We start from the raw sequence: 21,328 nt of genomic DNA, 5'->3' as shown, positions 1-21,328 counted from the left end.
CCGGCTCCGGCTGGCAGCCGGCGCCGGAAAGGCGCCTTTTTTCATATTTAAACCACGCGGAATATGTACATTTTTGATTCCTACTTACGCTTTCAGGGGGTTGTGAATGACAGTCGCCATTTTGCTACAATGTAACAGAATATTGTGTCTCGGAGTTCTAAAGGTTCGCTCAGGGGAAGCGGCCAGCCAATGGCAGCGCGGCATACCGGCCCGCCGGCCAATGGCGCGGTGGGGGCGGGGCCCGGGCGCTGCTAGTTATTAGGGGAGCTGTCAAAGCCCAGAGGTCACTCCCTCTCCCTGGAACTGGCGGCGAGCAGGTCTTAAAGGGGCAGCGCCGCCGCCGGGGCCGCCGCCGCGCCGGGGGCACCCCGCGCTCCAGCGCGGCACTTCCCCGCCGCGCTCCGGCCCCAGCTCGAACGCGCCGCGCCGGGAGAAGGGAAGCCGGGCTCGCTCCGCATCCCCTCGCTCCGCAGCTGCTGCCCCCCTGCTTCCCAGGCGGCTTGCCCCGCCGGGGGAACGAGCCCACGCCGCCCGCTCGGTCCGCACGCTGCCCGGCGGCGTCCCTCCCGCGCTGCTTCCCTTTCTGCACAGCCGCGCTCCCCGCCAGGTCTCCGTGAGCCGCCGGTTCTGGCAGCGGCTTCAGGGCAGCGCCGCTCCCCCTCCCCCAGGAATTTCCCTCTCCCTGTCAGTCATCCCGGCCCGCAGCCCCTGCGCCCTTACATAACGCGCGGCGGCCGGACCGCCCGGCCGGCCCTGCACAGCCCCGCTCCTCTCTCCCACGGAGCAACTTGTGGCGCGCCGGGAGCCGGGCCCCGTCTCCGTCCGGCACAGGGAGCCGCGGGGGAAAGAGCCCTGACCTGCGTTTCAGCGGACGTGCAGCCCTGCGATGAGACAGAAGGCGGAGGCTGGACCCCGGAGCGCGGCAGGGAGCAGCAGGCAGAGCCCATTCCTGGGGAGGCAGCGAATTCCAGGAAGCCTGGGTTTACCTGCAACTAATTAAAGGAACTTGCGAATGAATTGTGGAGCATGACCCAAGTGATTTAAGAGGTGTCAATCCTGATCTCACTCTCAGATCCTGATGTCACTCTCAGAAGTAAACTCGCTGAAGTTCACAAAATTGCTCCAGTGTAAATTGCGTGCCAACAAGAGCAGAATCAAACAAAAAAGTTTTTTACTTGTCTGATAATAGTCAGCTTTGTCATCTCATACTTTTCTCCCACTCTCAAAGGTCTCATCTCTCTTCAGGCATCCTCTATCCTTCTAAAAAACACAAACCAGCACCACCAAAACTAAGCCTGCATCCCCATTCTTTGCATCTATACATCCAGAAGAAACTCAACTAAAGACAATTAAAGCACACTACTCTCAAAGCAGTAAAAGTAAGGAAACTAGAAAAACATATTCATTCACAACTTACTGAATAACAGAATGGAAGTACTGATGTTTGTGAGATGTTACCAGAAGTAGAAATAGCGGTCTTCCTGGGCTGAACTTGAAAAAGCAAAGAAAACCAAAATCTCTCTTGCTTCTCAACTACTTTACAAAATAAAACTTTCCAATACTGGGGCAAAAGAGAAAAGGAAGAGGAATGGAGAAGAGAAAGAGTATAATTTTTACTCACAGTGAGGACAGGTACACAATGCAGTGGTTTCCCATTCATTAAAGATCATCAGAAGTTTGCAAAAAAGTTAAAATTTAGGATCTGTCTAGGGTTCCTCTTTCCAAAACTTTGCCTATTCCAACTACTAGGTCAGCTTCGGTACTGTGCCAGGCATATATCCCTGGAGGGAAGCATCTCTTCCATCAAAGCAATCTAAGCCATTTGGTTACAGGCACTGCTTAGGAGAAATAAGCTTTCTGCTAGCTGGAGAGTTGCCAAGATGCTGAGATCTATCCCAAAACAGTTCTGGGAAGCAATCTTTAAGAACGTTTCCATTATCATATTACATTATATTATTTAATATTGTAGTGGTCCAGGTGACATCGAATGTGACTTCAGACCCTCCCTGCTCAGTACTCTCACTGCTCACAGGAAAAGCTAAGCACAAACTGCCAACTTGTCACAAGCACACAGTTGATGTGTGTGCTGCAAGGAAACAAATGGCATAGCATGCACCTGAACTGGTGACCACCAACTAGCAACCTACACTCCATCTCACTACTACGAGGATTTCTGGTTCGACTTCACTTGTTGCTGTGATATTCATTTAATGGCAAACACTTGAGTACTTACTGTAGGATGGGCAATATTCACTTGTGGGATAATGATTTTGCTTCGCACATTAAAAAAAAAATAGCCTAGGACTGTATCACACTGCAGAACAGGAAATAGATTTGTGTTACTGAGAGAAGGTACCAAAATCTGGCCAAGCCCTAGAAAGCCCTGAGATTTTCTAATGCAAACTGGTGACATTTTCAGATAATTAAGAAACCCTGTTTGAGGTCATGTTTAGAAGTGTAATGAGTCCCTCTGGTCCTGTTTTGTTGGATATATAGGCCCATTCCTGCTCTGCAGGCAAAGAGCTCTTGGTGCAGCTTGGCAGGGAGTGTATTGCAAAAATGGGATGAAGCCACACATGCTTCCCTGGCTGCTCCTGTTACTCAGACATTGGGCCTTTATCAGCTACCAGCAAAAGAAACAAACAGTGAGAACAGGCACAGATGACCTTGGATTGTTGATAGCCCTTTTCCCAGGCAGACCCCACGTTCCTGGCTAGGAGAACCAGTCAGCAGCACTGCCTTGCTCAAAGGAATCTCCAGGACACCCAAGGACAGAGCTGCCATATCAGAGCAGTGGGACGTCTCACCCACGGGAACGAAGACATCAGGCTTTGCTCACGTGTCCATATAATTTGTCCACAGTGTTTTTCATGTAGAATCCCACAAGAGCTAGATTACCATTTTAGCTGAAAGAAAAAGCACAGAGCACTGACTGGCAGTTTGCTTGTAATGAACTACAGAACTTGCTTACATGTTCACTACTTGCAAGCAGGGAGAACATCACAAACCTGTATAATAAAAATTTCACGCCACACCATAGTTATCTCCATTTTCACATATACACCAGTCCATTGTTGGTAGATCATTTAGGACTTAAATTTTGGATTAATTTTTCTCCTGATTTTAGTGTACCGTAAGTCACTAATCAGTAATTTTACTATTGTTTTACATCCTGAAGGACCAACAAAGCTGAAAAACACTCAGTTATATATACACTAAATCACGTCCTCAGGATCTTTACATTTGTACTTAGTTACCGTTAGTTTTATTCACGCCCACCTGAAACATAGCAAGGAGGCTGCAAGAAAGTATAAATAATTTAAAAGTATATGGCATAAAAAACCCTAGGTGGGCATATTCTTAACAAGAGCTTGCCAAATGTTTGGACAGCCAGCACATAAATTTTGAAAATAGAAGGTAAGTTTTGACACAAATCTGTTGGGGTAATATCTACAACATTAACACAAGGCCTAAGCATACTGCATCTATAGGGTCAGAGTGAGCAGGGTTTCAGAAGAGAGTCCACCTCACCTCCAGTCCCTCATATAGAACTGCAGCTTGTCTCTACTCAAGAAGAAGAAACACAGTGTCATACCTTCTCAGTGTATTGGGAAGTGTCATGTCTCATGGATCATAATGCTGCTCTCCTGATCCACCTGTTTCAAACATTTTTACTATTTATGCAACACAAGCACATTGATACTTCTGTGAGGTCTCATTAATATTCCTGTACACCCTGAAAAGCCTTATTTTAGCTGACAATATTTCAAACTGTGAAAGTATTTTTACCTTGTATTTATTATCTTCTGTTTTCCTTTTTATCTTGCTGAGTTTCAACATAGAGTTGCTGTTTTCTGGAGGGAAGGAAAGTTAGGTTCTTATCATACATTCCCCAACTCTTGTGAATTGGAAAGTGAAACAAACTAGACACCCACATTAAAAGCCACAAATCTAATTTTGCTATGGAGGGAAACAAAAAACAGAGCTGAAAAATAAGTAATTTCTGGTAGATTAGCAAGTGTTTAATATTCTCAGGTATTTCCAGTGATTTATAATTTTCTTTTCTTAATATATACTAATATTCAAAGTATCAGAGTCATATAGGTCTAAATAAGACAGTGTGCTGTAATGCAGCTTGTTACAGCAAAACAGGGCCCCACATGCACAGATATCCTGCAAGAGATTTGAAGCCTTAACCCCTTTTTATTTATTAAAGCTGTGCAGGCATCTCTCATACACTGTTTCTTGTCAGCCCTCCTCCTCCCTTTCTTTGATCTTTACCAATAGTTGCTTAGCTGAAAGAGGAGGAAAAGATATCAGAGTGTCAGTGTTTCAGACTCAACACCAGCCTTCTACAGACACATCCCCCAAAAAATTTACGTAGTCAGCATAACAAAGATAACTATGGAGCTAGACAGTGTAAAAATTGGCACCAACAAGTCATTCTTCACAACTTGGGAAATTGTATCTACGAAAGGGATCTCAAATTTTTAGCTTTTTTTTAAAGCTAAATTTCCCCTCTAAACCTATAGCAACAATTCTTGATGTCTTTAGTGCATCTAGATTTCAGGCCTGATTCTGTTACCCAGTTTTCTTTATTGTATGCACTATTCAGTTTTTTATCAAGTACACCTGAATTACCTGTATGCTGATGTCTGGACTCAAGCCCTTTATTTTTTAATGGGATGTTCTGATAAAATACATTTTAATACTAAAGCTGAGTCTCTACTGGTAAGATGTACCTGGAGGCCTCAAACTGAAGCTTTCAAAAATTTGGGGAGACAGAAGTTATGTAAGTACCCAAAGCCTGGCTCAAGTCTGTCCCCAGTTTAATAAACTGCTGAAAATCTATTTAGTGTGGCTGCCATATTTCTTGAGAAACTAGTTGGGGAAAAAATAAAATAAAAGAATAAAGAAAAAAAATTAAAAATAAAGAAAAGGTAAATACTTTGGGAGTCCTTTTCACTCTTTCCTTCATTAAAGGTAGGAGGAAATGTTTTTACATTACATCCATCAATGGGATACAGAGGTGGTACCTTGATGCATCTGAAATAATGCTGTCTCCATCCTCTTATTCCCAGTGCAAAGATGAAAGTGAGTTTCGAAGGTGACTTAAACCTTGGCAGGAGCAGGTAGTATAGATTAGGGAACACTCAATAGATGATCTGACCCTCCCTAGAGAAGTTCCTCATTGCTACTCTGAATGGAGTTCAGGGGTACTGTCAAGCTATGGTTTCAACCACCTTTAAACAAAAACTTCAAATGTGGTACAACATGACCTCCTCTTGCCCACAATGAGAAAATGGAATATAACACCCTGCTAATCAATCTTATCTCTTATAAGCCCAGTGCACACAATATAATTATGATTCTAAGACAGGTTTAACATTTGGATTGAGCATAATGAATAGCACCCTACCTGAGAAAATTAACAGCTGAGAAAAACAAATTGCCACACTCATCCAAAGAAAGTGCTAACTTTGAATCTGCTGTTGAACTGCTTCACCTTTCCTTCCTTACTGATGACACCACCTCAAAGAAAGGAATGAGTATTTTGCTGTGACTATCTGCTTACTCCACTATGGTGATTTTTTTTTAATAGAGTAGGCAGAAGTGAGCTGTCCAGACACAGTTTAAATGTAATGACTGCAATTGTTTTCTTGCAGTTTTTAAGTTTTCTTGTTTACAGAGTGAATTTTGGTCTTTGGAACAAACACTATCATAAGTAGGCTGCTTTTGTAGCACATGCAGGAGTTATACAGCTAACAACAATACCAGTCTTTTTAACTACATGGAAAATTAGATTCAGCATAAAAATATCTCACTGGCTAATTTTTTTTTTAGTTCAATATTTTTTGTGAAATGCTTTTAATTTCAAGGCATTTAAAAATATTTTTAATAACACCTTCAATAGTTTCACCCCCTCTTCCATATAAATACAAAATAATTATAGTATTGCATTCTTTTTCTTTTCTTTCCTTGTATTTTGTTCTATCAGCTAACAACAATACCAGTCTTTTTAACTACATGGAAAATTAGATTCAGCATAAAAATATCTCACTGGCTAATTTTTTTTTTAGTTCAATATTTTTTGTGAAATGCTTTTAATTTCAAGGCATTTAAAAATATTTTTAATAACACCTTCAATAGTTTCACCCCCTCTTCCATATAAATACAAAAGAATTATAGTATTGCATTCTTTTTTTTTTTCTTTCCTTGTATTTTGTTCCACTATTTCCAAAACAATCTGTAACTTAAAATATTTTTCACTTTGTAAAAATGTAAAGTAAGAAAAATAAAATCTGATGAGATGGTTGCACTGGAAAGAAAAACATCCACATAAACAGCAGTTTAGAATTACTGAGGGGGTAAGAAGGCACTAGCTCATTTATTGCATTGATTGGCCAAAAACCAGAGGAAAATGGTAGTAAGGGGGAAATAAGATTATTTTAGCTATATCTTAAATCCTGCTAAACAGAAACAGCTTCAAAAGTGTCACAAAACTGTTCTTCCATTTCCCATCCAACTTTACCTTGGTAGAGAGGAGAAACAACAGAGAATTGTGCATTGACCTGCCTAAAATACCAGTTTGGGTCAACTTTAAAAGCTGATGACTGCAAATTTCAGTGAACAAATGCAGTACTGGTATAACATAAAATGATCCTGGGAACCCATCAGTCAATTATTGCAGTCAATGTCACAATGAAGCCAGCCCTGATTTACTTGCTCCCAAGTCTCCCCAACTGGAGCCTGTGGAAATAATCTGATATAAACTTCCCCAAGCCAAACAGGATCTCAGATCAGAATTCAGTATAATTTTGCTGATACTTTTTAACCAAGATAACCACATTAGTAACTTCCTTTACATAAAACCAGCACTGCCACAGGCAACGTGTTATTTGTTGGGCTTTTTAGTTTGCTCTTGTTTTTTAAGCAAAGGTAGATCAGCTTTGCTGTCAGGACACCTCCTTCAAATGCAGTAGCCACGTCTGCAACAGGAAGCTCTGTGACACACGTCTTGCTCCAGCCACTCTCCTCACACCTAAGCCCTTGTGTCAAGTCTTCTACTTGCTCAGGCTTTTGCTAGAGTTGACAGGCCTTTGCTGACACTGGGACTCTGTGCTGCCTCAGCAGAAAGCACCTAAGAAGAACTTGTCAAAGTTTATTATGAAATCCCAAGTGACATAAAAGGCTGACGAGATACTGCTTGATGCAAGGCCTAGACTTTTGCTCCCACTGATGATGTTTATTAGGCTGTTTCTAAGACTATCCTGTGGAATCCTTGCGCCGTTCCAAGACAGACTCCTAGTACCAGATTTACCAGGCATCTATATAGACATAGGGACAGATTCTCATATTTCAAGTGTATTACTGATATGGACCAGTTTCCAGTGTGCCCAGACAGGCTATAGAGGCTCCAGCTTCCTACCCAGTATGCCCACAAACCATACACTCTTTCCCTCACAGTGCTACAAGCAGCACTCACAGATACATATTGAACCCATCTTCAGATCCCAGGCTGACAAGACAGGAAGGATTCCTACCCAAGAGCTGAGAGTGATAAATACAAAATCATCACATAAAACTCCATCAGGCCAACTGTGCCACATGCAGAAAATTCAAGTTCCCTGCTTTGCTATTCCTTCCAGTGCCTGCTTGTGATGGGGCTTTTCTAGTTTGTTTTAAAGGTCAACAGCCAGCTGGGAGCATGCCAGCCTGTACAGCCTTTTTGAGAAAAGAAGGCACAAGCATCTTCAGCATCAGAAAAATAAGAAACCTGCGAAAGGAAACCTTACAGCACTTAGAATATTTTCACACCTGTCATGCCCAGGAATGATCAAGCACTACAGCTTTTAAACTGGGCAAAACTTTGTAAAGCTGCATGTAAGATCAGTCACCTACTAAGAACAGCATCTTATATATGTTGAATTCTGCACTCCCTTGCAAAACCCAAAGGGTTTGCCGATCTCACACATAGCAGAATGTTTCCTCTCATCTGGTGTCTATGCATAAGGTCCTTATGCAATATTCTTTAAAAGCACTAGAACAAGTCTGATAGAATAAAAGCATCTACAAAGAATACTGCAGTTGCTGCTGCAACGATCCAGCTTGCAGAAAGTAGAGCAGCTTACCAAAATATTATCTTAGGGAGGATTCTCCCTGCTTGGTTCCTGCAAGCATCAGTATCTCACTACAAAATGCAAGCAGTGGGAGTTCAGCTTTCAGGAACCCTGTGCAACCAACAGCCACAAAATAAAGCCTTATGATTGATTACCCAGGTTATGACACTTCAGAAATGGTATAGCAAGCATAACTGACCTGCAATCTTTTCCACTCCCCTTTGGAGCTGCAACAGCTTCTTATTCTTTCCAAGCCATTGGCTAGTTCTTCTTCAAGTTCTTTTTATTAAAACCTTTTATCTCCCCACACAGTAACAATTTCTCCTAGCAATCATGACCATCTACTCTTATCACTCTTCTAGACAGAGGCATTGGCCAAATCCACTTAGGGAGAAAGGGAAGGATACCAAAAACAGTCTGAGTTGTGCTTGCATTTCTTACAGGAGAGGTGCTTATTGCTTAAGATCATTCTCATAATCAGACAAGCAATGGTTTCTCTTACTCTATTTATATAATTGGAATAATTCACTAGCTAACACTTTTCCCAGCTAAATGCAAGCCAACCTCCTGAAATTAATTCAAGCTTCTGAAGCATGGAGGTTACACAACAAGGGTCAGCATGCAAAGCCTAGTGCCAGAGATATGCAGCTGTTTCCCTCACTCACACTCCCTTCTTCTGATTATTGAACATGAGAATCCCAGTTGTATTCTAGATACAAATGCAAGCATGTTATATTCCAAAGCTGGGAGCTATTCCAAACTGGAGTGCTGGGGACATCCAAGTTTAGCCTACTTGTTAGCATAGCACCCAACATGCTGGAACCATAGGCATTCATTCTAAAGCTGCTGTAGATTTAACTGTCTCTCTCTCCCCCCCATCTAAGACATACTCTAACCCACTAGCAAAGCTCTGTTTCCTGTGCAATTCTTACCAAAATATCCTAAAACATCTGCTTAAAGGCTTTTGGAAGGCCTATACCATTTTCAAAAATCATACCAAGAAAAGCATACCCTGGTTCAGCAAAACACCAAGACGTTTGTGTACACATAATCAGCGATACTAGCCATTTGCTAGAGGTGAGCAATACTGCTAAATACCTTGTGGAAACAAGCCTGGGAAGAGAAGTCACACAGGTATCAGACAGGACTGGAAAATAACTAGGAAGCAATGGCTGCTGAGATTTGGATATTACAAATAAATTATCTAGATTCAGAGGATTGCATGACTAATGCCAAGTCACTAAGTCTTAAGAGCCCATAACAATAGGACACCTTGGAAAAGCAGAGTGGAGTATTTTAGAGTGCTGCAATATAGCTGTGTAAGTCTCAACTCACATAGCCTAAATTCCATATATGGGTCCCTGTGTCTAGTGTTTCCTATTAGGTAACTCTGGGAGTTATTGGATTCAGGGGCCTAGGCTTAGTCTCCTTAAGGCTGAACTTTTGGGCTATAGATGTTAAAAACAAACAGAAAAATCCCTGCCAGTCAGGTTCTGTTCCCATTTTTAACATGCAATTCTAACCTAAAGGCTTGGTTCTGCCAAAGTCATCTTCAACAGGAAGAAGGGTTGTCCAACACTGTCATGATCAAATCCAGTTTATTCTGTCAGTAAGATTTATTCTGCATTTTTAGTGGTGTAAACTAAAGCAGAAAATATTCTATGCCTATATAGAGCTTTTAAAACATGTATGTTTCTATTCAGATCTTCTGTGCAAATTTTCATATACTGTTCTCAAAGTCAGCCCAGAGGCGAAAGGGGCACTATCTAACATCAGTGTCAAGAGTCGTGACCTGAAAAGAATCAGCATTTCTTTAAATCCGTAAGTGCAGAATTGGGCCTAGATACAGTAATTCGTCATGAAAGAATGGTCTTAATAAAAACAAAAAGACAGTTTAAAGAAAACCTGCTAAGAGCAACGTGCATACAACTCTCCTGCTACGCAGCCATTGCTTAATTTATCTGTTAACTCCCCAAACGCACAATACGATACTGCGGGTGTGTCCGAGTTAAGACTCGATGTGTATTACGTGCGGTGAGTACCTCTGGGCGTGAGGCGTTTGCGGTCACGGAGAACCCTGCACGGCGCTTTCCTGCCTCTCCGCCCGTGTCCTCCCGGCCCCGCTCCGCCCGCGCACCTGGGCCCGGCCCCGGGCGCCCCCGCGCGGCACTGCCGGCAGCGCCCTCAGAGAAGCTCCGGCGTTCCAACAATTCCAGCCTTTCCAGCAGGGAGAGTGACGGAAGTGCCTTAAGTTTAGCAGTCATAAGGTCGAGTGACTCTATGTCTCCATGACCTCCAAGTTCTGACAACTCAATGAATTTGGTGCGAGGTATTTGGCTTTACAAATTTTCTGCAGAAAACACCTGCAAACACCCGAGTCATGAAAACCCAGCATCAGAAAGCTGCTGGGATGCAGCAGCCAAACGCTCCCACGGACTGCACCTGTATTCCTGCAGTATTTGTTCCTCATCCGGAAGTCACACTTGCAGCAGGTAGCGGAGGGGAAGACCAGCACACTTCTGCTCTGTGCATTTTCTCTGCTAAAGTACAAGGGCAGCAGGGCAGTGGGAGAATGGATTCAGTTTCCAGTTGCTGGGATGAATTATAATGTAATCCAGACAAAGGAGTGGAATTAAGGCTGCTAAGAAAACCTTTGTTCTGGCATCTCCTATTTTTTTTTTGGGGGGGGGAGGTATGGGGCCTAGACTTTGACATTATACTACTATTTACATTTTCTAATATGTTGTATATATAGTATCATATCTATATATAGCTGTGATGGAGTATTGTGTACCATTCTGCTTTTCCACAGAACTGTAAATACATGTGTACCCTGCCCTAGCACTAGGACAAAGAGGTTACACCTCAAGACTTGTATTTGGACCATTATTTTTACATACACACACACACATACACAATCCCTCTCAGCATTTTGGCATGCACAGACTATTAATTAACCTTTGAAATCGTTCCAGAAGCCTTGGGACAATCTCAAATCTACATCTGAGAACAACTTTTTAAAAAATCATTGCTATATACACAGCATTATTAGTTATTTTCACTTTGCTTTACTGGTACAGAGATGCTCCTTGAAAGCCATTTTTTGAAGTGTTTTATCTGCATTTTCTCTGTTCACTTGAAATCACAGTTCTGTTTGTAACACTCATATTATTCATACAGCAGCCAAGTCTGATTTCACAGGGATGATGATGACGCTTCAGGTGAAAAACAAAAGGATCAGAGGAACACCTACACATAAGGTAGTGTTTGCATGCCAAAATTTTTAGTCAGGAACAATCAGGTAAGAGAAGGATGAAAAACATACAAGACATAAATAAAGTTTGGTATTTTTTCACCATAAGACAATCTTTAAATAAAGACTAACAACCTGTATTTGGGGTCACCCAGAATTTATAGTGCATGTCCCAAATAACATGTCACCTTAGTTAGAGCCTGTAGAACCAACGAAGCCTACAAGACATGTATTTAAGGAAGCCAGTTACAGTACATAAACTGACTTATCAGAAATACTAGTGTGTCATTCAGTTTCTAGTACTCTAAAAAAGCCAAAACCAATAATATAATTGGAAACCCTTTACAAAACCAAACCTTTGATTTCAAGATCAGATATTTCTTATTTTTAGAAATTTGAAGTTCATATATTATAGCACTGTTTTCAGTCATCAAAGTAGTTTCAAGCTTATTATGGAAAGATTATTTCCTTAAACCAGGAAAAATAACACATCAACACTTAATGCTTTTTTTCTTTTTTCCTCCAGACTACAAAAAACCCACCCAAACTTTCTCCAAGAATAAAGATAAACAAAACATTTACCCCAACCAATTTTCTGCAGGGGGAAAAAAACTTTAGCTTCCTGTCCCAAGGCCTCCCACTTAGCCCAACTTCAGCTGAAGTGGACACAGCTTGAAGGACAGCCCTATGGAAAGGATGCTGTGGTGAAACCATTTGTCACTGCCCTTGGCATTAAGTCACCCGGTACTACTCTCTAGCATTTTGGAAGTTGGTCAGGATACTTCTGCTGTCACACTAATACAGAACAAATCCCTTTTTTCCACACAACCCTCCCAAGCCTTCCCACGTCAGCCAGCCAGTGGCTGGTGACAGGGTAGGATGACATCTACCTGCCATCCAGGCTGACAAGAACCTAGTAACAGTAACCAACCCAGGCTACTATCCCTGTGTCCAGGAAAAGGGATGTGCATGCAAAAAGTCTCCTACAGGAAAGCAGGTGGTACAACAGGTTAAAACAAAATGCAGTGATAAAGTCAAATAAATGAAGACTTGTAATTTGTCCATTAACATCAGGAGTATTAAAGGATATTGTCAAGTAACTACACCCAAAAATAATATAGTGCCTGATTCACCCTCAGATTAGTTTAGGTAGTCACATCACAAGTCTGACTCAGAATATTTATAAATTACCAAAAATTGTAGCATGCATATTATTTTGATACTTTAAGCCAGTAGGTTAGCTTTGGCTCAGCAAAACGAACTGCAGTGGTGTGTTTAGTGCCTCTCAGGAGATTTGGTGTTCCTAGATAAGAAACCTCTAAATGCTACTCCAGGATTTAGCATCTAATCCACATTTCATGAAAATAATTCTAGAGAATGAAATAGGCTTTGCATCAGATCTGCCAGGGTGTGTCTTCCTCCTCCATGGCCAGTCTTGCCTACTTGCTACCCACACCATGACACACAGCAGAACTTGGGCTGTCTGCAGCTTGTTTGGCTGTCCAGAGGAGTGAGCTGGGCCAAGTTACCCCAACAAACTCCACAAGCCAAGTGTCCCATTTCCTGTAACTTCAGAGATGCAAAGCTGCACAAAACTCAGCACAAGAGAAGCGCGGCTGGGCCATCCAACGGGATTTGCTGCCTCAGACACTGCTCCGTGCAGGTTAGAAGTGCCACTTATGCAGCCAGAGGTTTACTCTCACCTACCCTTCCACTGGTGTGGTCATCCTCCAGTTGTCACACAAACACAACATAAATACCAGGCAGATCTCTGAACTCAGAAAATAGAAGCAAAACCAGCTGGTTTCAGAAAGCCAGCACAGCTTGTTAATAATGTTTTAAGAAATACTACAGAGGTGACTTTCAACTGGAACATTTATGAGTTCATTCTTCCTAATGGGTAGGATGAATTTAACATGTTAAGACTAGCACAGCTTAGATAAAAGAGTATCTGTATTCCAATTGCTTATATCCTTAGATTGCATCTACTGTAGCACCACTAGAATGTATTCATGGCACACACTCAGGGAGCAATCAGAAAGCTATGCATTTCTCTACGCCACACCTTGCACACTGCAGCTTACTACAGTCCAGCAGCACAAGAGACCACCAAATTCTGCAGCATTAGCTAAGCCTGAATAAATTATTTTTAACTGCAACTACCAAGCTCTTATCCTCTTCAGGGACAGCCACATTCTTTGTGTATGTGCTGCATACAAAAATTTTAATAGCATCTTTTCTGGTCCCTGCAGCACTGCTTGCCACTACCAACAACAGGCAGAAAGAAATCAGGGCCACTTAGTAACCCCTTTCCAGTGAGATTTTTCTTTTCATCAAACTATTTTGCAATAATTCAGAAATTAACCAGTTCCTTTCAGTCACATCACATTTCTAGTGTTTTCCAAGTTGTTTCATCAGCACTAGAACTGGGAACCTAGGAGTAATGGACTTTTCTCTAAGCTCCCCCCATAAAGCAAGCTCCCCTCAGTCCCCCTACTAAAAGAGCATTATAAGGTGGCAGAGGGTTTCAGTGACTATTTTCAATTAACCTGCAGAGAAGCTTTGGAATGGAACTTTACTCTTCCCATAGAACTGAACTCAGAAGGAGTCATCTTTCCCTTTTTTTTTTTTTGTTTTGGAGATTTTCAGAAGATGAGGGGAAGAGGCAGAGGGAAATGAAAAACTGACTCATAAGACATTAAATGGCAGATAAAATGGTGACAAATTGACATACTTTAAAAAGTCCTAACACTGCATGTACACCTTCAGCCTCTGAATTACTTATTGCCAGTCAAGAACAAGATCTTGGGATACAACCAGGAATTATTTGAGAGCAGCTACTATTGAACCACAAGTCAAAGATGACACACTCTGGGCATTGTGCCACAACACAGGAATCTATAACGTGCTTGATTTCTCAATACTTTGTACAGTTTGTTAGAGATAGAAAAGGCACAAAGAAGGATAACTAGAATGCTCAAAAGACATGGAATAATTTCTGTACTGTCAGTTTGTACAACCAAAAGAACAACTGTCCAGCTATTTGCCCAATATAATCTTTTTTATCCACCTGTTATGGTCTATTCCCATATCAAGTATATCCAACCATTACTACAAGAATCATTGCTTTAGTAATTGAATAGAACTCAATCCAATGAAATTATGCTATGTAGGTCAAAAAGAATTAAAAAGAAAATATGCAGGTGACCATCCAACTATTTTCACTTATTTCTTTAATCCACCCCATTTTTTTTTTTTTGAGACAAACGTGTCAAAATAGTTTTTAAAATTTCCTCTGAAATGATCCTCCCTCATTTCACAGGGCTGATGGCTGCATGAATGTATGCAACTGTGTGTAAGAAAGGTTACTAAATACCTGCATTCCTCAAAAAAAATTTTTAGTGGATAATCTCCTCAAGTTAGAAGTACTTCTCTCCTGGACACAGTATACATGCAGAACTAGCAACACTGTACAAAGGCATTAATCCACTCTTCTAATTTAATCCAGAACACATGGGTGCAATTCTATTTCACTGATTTATCAATGCACAAGGTTCACTCTTTATGTTACTTCTTAGAAGTTCCCCTAGACTTTGAACTTACACAGAACTCAGTGATAATCTGTATTTTCGTTTTCTTGCACACTTCTGAAACAATTTGTTTCAGAAGTGCTGTTTTCAGCTATTATGAAACATCATTCTGAACAAAGATAAAATATGTTTGAGTACTCAAAGGGAGGATGCTCTACCAGCTGATGTAATCACACTTAGCCTTAGGAAAGCAGCCATTTTCTATAAAGAAAGTTGACTATTAGTCAACATACGCTGAGTTTTTACCCACGTAGAGAAAAAGAACAAAAAAAAAAACCAAAAAAAAAAAAACCAAAAACCAAACCCACAACAAACAAAAAACACACAACTAAGTCTTGGTGGGTAATTAACACAGATCAAACCCTGTGGCCTAGTAGTCTCTCAAAGGCTCTGGAAGCTCTCAAGCATTTCATACAGAGTTCTGTCATCCTTCCTGACTTCCCACACGGTTATAGCACAGAATTTATATGATCCTACAGCTAGTTATTTACCTATTCTTTTTTCTTGGGTCCTTCAGAGCTTTCCTGCTCCCAGTTAGAAAGTGCTTTGCTCAGGGAAACAATAGCTCAACCAAGCCCATAAACGATCTTCTATATCCTTCCTCCTCTTTCAATTTCCATCCAATCAAGCTGAGAACTAAAGTTTTGTTAGTTGGTCTTGGTTTTGTTTTGGAACTGTGAACTGATATATTACATCTTGTGTGTGAAATAATTATTGATTCAGTTCTACAAAGCACATAAGCAGTTTCAGTTGTCTCCAGACTTTCAAAGATCATCTTACAAAACAGTGCTATGACTACCCTATCTGCAGTGTTGTTTTAATTTAGTCATTTATCTAATTTTTTTTCCCCAAAGTAGTCTATTGTTTTCATTTCATGTTGTGTGTCTTGTCTAAAATGGTTTTATTTCCTTACTTTCCACAGGTACACAAAAATGACAGAGCATAAGCTGTGCAGAAAGGTAATTGTATTGTAATTTGTAGTAATGGGAGTTCCTGCAGTGCTACTCCCTTGGGCAGACTTCTGCTCTAGGCACATGCTTTGGAATCTGCAGGCTGGTATCTATACTGGTAGTGACATGCAACCTCAGCTGACTATTCCTGACTTCTATTCACTGCCCAGAAGAGCAGCAGTTTGAAAACCAGGTCCTAGAAGGGCTCCACGAAGCAGAGCATCTATAGAGCAAACAATGAAACATTCCAGTGGAATGAGGCATTCCAGTGGACTGGAAGGCAATGTCACCATCCATCATAAATATCAGGGTACACATGCAATTAGAATGACCAAAGGCACAGAAGCCTAAGAATAAAATTTAAGACTGAACCACAATGATACATTTGAAAACATCCAGAACATATAAATAGTAATATAAATTACTGTAGTGTATTACATTATATATTACCATATAATATATATTACTGTATGTTATTATAGTAATATAGGCATATAAATAGTAACCCAGACATGAGTAGACAATATACATTATCACTATGAGGCCAGGTGTCTGCAGATTTTCTTCAACTTTCCTTCAAGCCCTTCCCCAGTCACAAAAGAAATAAAAGAACCCACACACACCCCCTACAGAATACAGATACATGGAGACTGCTTTCCCATGGTAACCTTCCCTCCTCCCACCCTTATTCCTTCAGGATATGCTCCTGAAAGTCCTCAAAAGAAACTTGCTCACCCCACTTCACATGTCAGTAACAGGAAGCCTCCCACCCCAGTCTGCATCCAGTGAGCTGAGCTTCTTCCTCCTCCTGCCATGTTCTCCCTGAGAGAGGATTCAGAAGAGAATGACAGATGAATTCTTACCTCATAAAAATTTCATTCCTTTTCATTAAAAAAAAAAAAAAGAAAAACAAAAAGCAAAAAAAAACAACCCCCCCCCCCCCCTCCCAAAAAACCACCCCAAAGAACACTTGAAACAAGAAATACCAGCACACATCTTCAAAGATGAGGTGTGGGGGGAGGGAGACTAAGGAAGTCACTCCTGCATCATTCAAACAGTACTTTCACAAAGGGAATATCTACAGCACAATACATACAAGACAGTTCAGGAAGCCCACACTCCAAAATGGTGTTCATTACTGTCCCTTTCTGAGAACCACCCTCATATGATTGTAATGCCTCCTTGCACAGAAGTCTCTCCAATTACTTTTCTCTGTACATGAGCAGAATACAGACTTTGACAAATGAGGTGTTAGTAGTCCTGTAACACTGTGTCTTTAGTTGGTAGGAACTTCAATGATAAAGTTGTTTTCTGAAAGCAAAACACTGACTTCCAGACTGAAATTTCTGGAGAAGGGTTATTTCCTGCAATATCATTGGTCTGTACATTTGTTCAAAGTCTCATGTATTTAATACAGAAATCTGCTAAGAAAGATGATTCCTATCGTCTGTGTCACAAATTTTTCTGCCAGTGGGAAATCAGAGCCCTGACATCTACTATTGATGTGTAAAAGCAAAACAGTTCACCTCTCTCTGTATAAAAGTACAACCTTAATAGCCAAAGCAGGCAAGGGAGACTATGGAGCAGCACACAAAATTTTGACCCCAAGAGAGAATACTTCCTTGGAGATGCTGACTAGCTCTTTTCCTGGCAAGTTTTAAATACAAGACTAGAAATCAATCTTGTAACTGAAAGCACTTTCTGTATTAGAGGCCCATAAGCTGAACAAATGAGTTTGGAGGAAAAATGAAAAAGCTGCCAGCTGCCACTACTCTAAAGACAACCTTATTTACACCAGGAACTTGACCTTCCAATGGAGATTTGAGTTTTCCCCCTAAAAAGGGGCAGGACAGCATTATTCTACACAGGTTTCCCCACTATCAGGATATTCTACTCAACAATGGCTCTGCAAGGAATATAAGTTCCAATTCAGCATTCTGACAGTGTAAGCCTTGCCAGCATTTCTACCTGCTTGACAGATCACTTTACCACCTGCAGGTGTGATTTTTTACCAAAAAAAAAAAAATTAACAAAGGAGCCAGTTTTTGTTGTGAACTGATGTGTCAGACCTCTGGCATCATAGGAAACATGGCAGAGCACAGACATGTCTGTGGTCAACATCACTTTCAAATCTCATGCCTTCAAATAAGCATTCTCCCCACCCATACACTGAAACATGTGGTAATGAAGTTCTGGTTTTGGAGACAGACATATGTTGATCTATGTGTATACACACACAACTTTCACAAGCCTACACCACCATCAGGACATGTGAGTATTGTTACACATTTAACAGTCCTTTAGACTGGGCCCACAAGTAATAATGACAGAAGTAAAAAATAAACCCACAAAAGACATTTCAGAGTGTTAAGTAATGGCTCATGCTGCACATAAAATAATATTTAAGATATTTAGCTAAAACATCAAAAGTGTTCAAAAAGATTACCCATGTATCCAGCACTGCCATTCAAAAGACAACATGCTATTTTGAAAGAAAAGAGGCCAGACCATGGCAAACAGAAGGGCTCAGAGGGGTTTTACCAGAGACCATCTCTTGGAATGTGCCAGCCCATCTGAAGAGACCCATAACACCACAGCTCCATTTCTACCAATATGCTGAACCATACACATTGTTGGCACCCACTCAAGCCTGCATGTTCTGCAGTCCATCTTCTGATTATAATCAGAAGTCATAAAGTCCCTCCACCAGTACCATAAAAAATTTTTAAATGAAACTTACTTCTGATGAGTTCTACATACAAATTATTATTTTGGATCCACATGAAAAAGATTAATTCATTACTCATCAGACTGTCCAGTAAATTATGTCTAAGCATTTCTATTAAGAAAAGTATTTAAAAGAAGGCAAGGTTTGACCAGCATATCTCACTCCCAAAGATACTTGACTGGAAGAGACTTCAGATGTAGTATAAGAACAAAATTTTATCTTTTATCTATTATAAAAATAATACATATTTTATAACTAAAAGACATACATATATATAAATACTAAGAGCTGATATATACCCCATGGGCATGTTTTTTACTACCTTTGACCTCTGCCCTGCAGGTTAGACAAAGCTGATACCAAGAGAAAGAAGTTTCACCTTACTTGGAGGGAAAGTCTGGCTAAAATATGAAACATCAGTGTCCCTGGACTTTAGGGCTATAAATACAAATAAATACACTTTTACAAAGGGATTCATTGGTGCATTTCTGCACCTAAAAAATCGATTTAGTAGAGATTTAATACTTGGTACACAAGACCCTACGGAGCCAAGACGCAGCGGTTTTGTGCAAGTGCACTGCTGCCCCCTTCTGGGTCAGCTCCGATTCGCTCCCGTCCTTAAAACACCCGGCAGACCCTCAAGGGCAGCTGCACCTCCGAGACCATCAGGACCGCTTTGGGAGCTCGAGATTTAAACCAGACAGAGTAAAAAAGTGAAACACACACACGTACAGAATAAACGCAGGAAGTTACTGATCTTTATACAAACCGAATTGCAACAATTCATCACCTTAACTCCTTGAATTCTACAGCAGTTTATTCCTTTGTTTAGACGGCAGAAATTTTTCCTAATATCCACCAAAAGGGTTGTCGAGCATTAGGACAAGCTGCAAAAGCAGTGGAGTAATCATTCCTGCAGGTATTTAAAATGCATGTAGATCTGGCACTCAGCATGTGGTGCAGTGGCAGACTTGGCAGTGTCCAGTTAATGGTTGGACTTGACCATCATAAAGGTCTTTTCCAATCTAACTGATTTTATGACCTAATGCCAGAGAATCCAAAAGTTATTTACTGCATTAACAGCAGAGCCTGTGGGATAACAGGGCATTCTGAAAACTAAGATAAAACAGCAAACAGCAACTTTCACAGAAGCTTTGACTATTACTGCACAACTGCTGCAGCTCATAATGCGGAGTAAGCACAAAGTTACACAGACTCTTAAATTGCTTTAATTTTAGCACTATTAGAAAAAAACACAAATTTTACTATTAGACAAAATCCTACTTTTGATTACCCTGCATAAACCCTGGGTAATCCATGGGCCCAGGCACCCTTCCCACTTACCACAGCTTAATGCGTTGTCTTACGTAAACTGAGCTTTAACAGGCAGAACACAGGTTTAGCCCCCAGAAAGCAGGAGACAAAATACACAGCTTAAGCCTCAGCAAGAGTTTAGACAAGCTAATTTTAATTTTGAGATGATGCAACTGCTAAGAATGAACACAGGCTCAGACCCTGCAGTTCATCTGAAAGGCAACACATTAAACTGTAGTTATCCTGAACCTACATTCAAACCTTAAAGTCTAATGTTATTGATAAAATTTGGTCTTTACCAAATGTTTGAACATAATTTTACAAATACATTTCAATCAACTAAATAAGTATAATCTGAACATATGTATTTAATCAACTACAGGGGTATAAACCCAGTCCCTCAGATCAAGAGAGTAGAAAAACAGCCAAGGTGGACACAGCAGCAGAGTGCATTCCTCAGGGCAGGATTGCCTGGGCCAGTTCACGAAGCAGCCTGAGATGAGCAGCATTCAATTGTTACCAGCACAAGCACAGACAATTCCACAAACCCAGAGGGGAAACGACTGCTCACAAAGCAGTTCTCCAACTGCTCACACTTCTGGCCATAAGCTCCATAGAAGTTGGCACTGCTGCACAGCTGTAGGACACCCTACAACTCCAACCTGAGTATAGCCTGCAAAACCAACTCTGCACTAAGAAGGCCCCAGCTGTGTAGTGGTATGTCCACTTTTTAGGAACACACTTCAAGGAAAGATCAGTTTTCCATGAAAGGGGTCCAAAAAAGGAAGCAAGAATCATCAAAGCTAAAGGTTTTCATCTACAATATCCAAGTGAAATGGTATTCCTGAGGCAGTCTTCAATCTACAGAAAATTATTCAAAAGGGACATCTTTTTCTCACTTCAAATATGGAATATAGCTGCAGAGAGCAAGGTAATAAACTGTTTTCTATATCTACAGAAGGAAGAAGGAATAGCAGTAATGATTTTAAACTGCAGCAATAAGGTAATGCATCAGGAAACCTTTCAGTGAGATATAATAATAAATACCAAAATAATATAATCAGAATAAATCAAACTAAAAGGCTTTAGGAAGAGGTTAGACAAACTATTGCTAAGGAACAATGTATGGGTGAATGTGTGCATTTTATTTATATATTTGTATATTTTATTCCAATGCATACATGGAAAACCAGTGATTTCTGAAATATCTTCCAGTCTATTCTTTATTAACTTTCATAGTAAGTATCTGCAACACAAATGAGAAAACAAATAATTTAATACACTTCTTCCTCAATGGCAGCTATTTCAGTCACAGGAATCCCTCGGCTTATAAGCAGCATATATTGAACATAGAACCTTGAATATTGCTCACT

General features: G+C 40.7%; 1 protein-coding gene across 2 annotated transcripts in view; it reads right to left on the bottom strand.

Moving 5' to 3' along the window:
* DPF3 (double PHD fingers 3) overlaps positions 1–113 on the bottom strand; it is a 167,278-nt gene extending 167,165 nt beyond the window's left edge. For both annotated transcript variants that reach the window (XM_041416632.1, XM_041416713.1), the window contains exon 1: positions 89–113. The gene's annotated coding sequence lies outside the window, so the exon portion shown is untranslated. The remainder of the gene's footprint in view (positions 1–88) is intronic.
* Positions 114–21,328: the final 21,215 nt, after the last annotated feature.

The sequence above is a fragment of the Onychostruthus taczanowskii genome, unplaced genomic scaffold, assembly GCF_017590055.1.
Source record: "Onychostruthus taczanowskii isolate IOZ18803 unplaced genomic scaffold, ASM1759005v1 scaffold1, whole genome shotgun sequence".
NCBI lineage: Eukaryota > Metazoa > Chordata > Aves > Passeriformes > Passeridae > Onychostruthus > Onychostruthus taczanowskii.
The sequence above is the reverse complement of the archived record's forward strand: the minus strand, read 5'-3'. Positions and strand labels throughout refer to the sequence as shown.